Here is a 2,500-nt window from a genome sequence, read left to right as displayed (position 1 = left end):
CCTCCCCGTGCCGGGAGTGGGTAATTTGCGCGCCTGCTGCCTTCCTTGGATGTGGTAGCCGTTTCTCAGGCTCCCTCTCCGGAATCGAACCCTGATTCCCCGTTACCCGTTACAACCATGGTAGGCGCAGAACCTACCATCGACAGTTGATAAGGCAGACATTTGAAAGATGCGTCGCCGGTACGAGGACCGTGCGATCAGCCCAAAGTTATTCAGAGTCACCAAGGCAAACGGACCGGACGAGCCGACCGATTGGTTTTGATCTAATAAAAGCGTCCCTTCCATCTCTGGTCGGGACTCTGTTTGCATGTATTAGCTCTAGAATTACCACAGTTATCCAAGTAACGTGGGTACGATCTAAGGAACCATAACTGATTTAATGAGCCATTCGCGGTTTCACCTTAATGCGGCTTGTACTGAGACATGCATGGCTTAATCTTTGAGACAAGCATATGACTACTGGCAGGATCAACCAGGGAGCTGCGTCAACTAGAGCTGAGCAGCCGGCCGCCCGGGAGTGTGTCCCGGGGGCCCGCGCGAACACGCAAGCGTCCGCTCAATTATTCTGCAAACAGGAGGAGGCTGAGCTCCCCTGCACCATACACCTCGAAACCCTCTCAGGTCCCGGCGGCGCGCAGCGCCGTCCTAAGTACTTGGTCGGGTTCGAGAGAGGCGCAATCGCCCGGGGTTTGGCGAGTAGACGCTTTAGGTGCGACCACCCGTGCTCCCAACTGAGCTTGCCGCTGCCGACAGAGGCCCGGGAGCGTGCTGTCGTGGCATTGCCGGCGGGAGACAACACGCGCCACCTACGGTGACCGGCAGCTCCAACGCCAGCGCCACAGAAGGACAAAAGCCCCACTTGGGTGCCGAAGCGAACTCTCCCAGCACAGCGCACGCGCCAACACGTCCGCACAGCTGCGATACAAACCACCTGCGAGAACCGCAGAGGCGACCGAGCAGCAGACGGCGTCGCGGCGCCGAGCGCCGGGCGGCGGCGCATCCTCAGCGCACACAGTCCTCAATCGGACCAGCACACTGCAGATGTCCACCGCGCTTCGCACCGGGCCCGCGAGGACCTACTTTGGCCGCACGGCGCCGCGTGCAGGGTGCGCCGGCGCGCAGCTGCGCCGCCTGCCGCCTCCGTCGGCCGGCGCGCCTGCCACTGGCCGCCCCCACCAGCCGGCTGTAGCGCGTGCGCCCACGCACCGCGCGGCCAGCACGCCGGGAGGCCCCCCCTCACCGGCCGGGGACGGTCCCACCCAGCCACCGCCGCGTATCGCTTCACACCCAGATGCCATTCACGTTCGTGGGCATGGTGGGTATCGCTGGAACAACCGGTTGGTAGCTCAACCGATCGTCGCCATCACTGATTCACCTCTAGCGAGAACAACCGCACCACAACGGTTTACCAGTTGTTCATTTGCGTAACGTCACCAGCAAACGTAGGCGTCCATCGCCATTTGCAAATTCAACGATTGTTGCATGCCTGTGTCAGGTGTCACGACACACTATGTCTGCCCACATACACGCAACAACATGTGCACGCTTCGCGAACACGTGGAAGGTGGCCCCCGTACGTATGCGATGTCCATTGCGCGAACGACTGTCAACCGGCCTCTGTCGCATGTCGCAGATGTGGAACGCAGTGCACCATGCTATCACGGTGTGTGAGAAGAGACGACTACGTCTGACAACACGCGCCACTACATCAACAGACGGCTCATGCTGATCGCCATCCAGGGCATACCACACTGCAATCCAGCTCTTATAGGGAGACGACACGTAGCTGAGTGCACAACATTTGGACCGCATGGTTCGCCGTTGTTGGCGCAGTCGTTGTACGGTCACATGTACCACGATGTATCATTCAGTACATGAGGACCAATGTGCAGTACAGTGTGTGATTTGGACGTACAACATCAGCGGACAGTTGACACAGGCCGTACCACAGCGTAGGCTAAGTGCTTCGCCATGCGAATGCCAATGAACAACTGCAAATGCCAATGAACAACTGCAAAGGGCATTGAGCATGTACGTCCTGCTGCCATCCACATTACAGTGTATAGCTGCAAGGTGTTTAACATGAAGCGATACACTGGGGACCGGGCAGTGCGAGTAGCAAACTATATTGCGGGGGTTGCAGTTAGGCAACACTACACTAATTTAACGCGTCGTATGACAATTACAGAGCAGGTTAAGGCCCAACGTGTGTTGGGTTAAGGCCCAACGTGTGTTGGGTTAAGGCCCAACGTGTGTTGGGTTAAGGCCCAACGTGTGTTGGGTTAAGGCCCAACGTGTGTTGGGTTAAGGCCCAACGTGTGTTGGGTTAAGGCCCAACGTGTGTTGGGTTAAGGCCCAACGTGTGTTGGGTTAAGGCCCAACGTGTGTTGGGTTAAGGCCCAACGTGTGTTGGGTTAAGGCCCAACGTGTGTTGGGTTAAGGCCCAACGTGTGTTGGGTTAAGGCCCAACGTGTGTTGGGTTAAGGCCCAACGTGTGTTG

General features: G+C 58.0%; 1 non-coding gene across 1 annotated transcript in view; it reads right to left on the bottom strand.

The window, feature by feature from the left end:
- Positions 1 to 479, bottom strand: part of LOC126436852 (small subunit ribosomal RNA) — a 1,910-nt gene extending 1,431 nt beyond the window's left edge. Inside the window, exon 1 of the ribosomal RNA XR_007580970.1 lies at positions 1 to 479. This exon is cut by the window's left edge and continues 1,431 nt beyond it. This is a non-coding gene — a ribosomal RNA (small subunit ribosomal RNA).
- Between the last annotated feature and the right edge of the window lie 2,021 nt (positions 480 to 2,500).

Source organism: Schistocerca serialis, unplaced genomic scaffold (genome assembly GCF_023864345.2).
Source record: "Schistocerca serialis cubense isolate TAMUIC-IGC-003099 unplaced genomic scaffold, iqSchSeri2.2 HiC_scaffold_1249, whole genome shotgun sequence".
In the NCBI taxonomy this organism is placed as follows: domain Eukaryota; kingdom Metazoa; phylum Arthropoda; class Insecta; order Orthoptera; family Acrididae; genus Schistocerca; species Schistocerca serialis.
The sequence above is the reverse complement of the archived record's forward strand: the minus strand, read 5'-3'. Positions and strand labels throughout refer to the sequence as shown.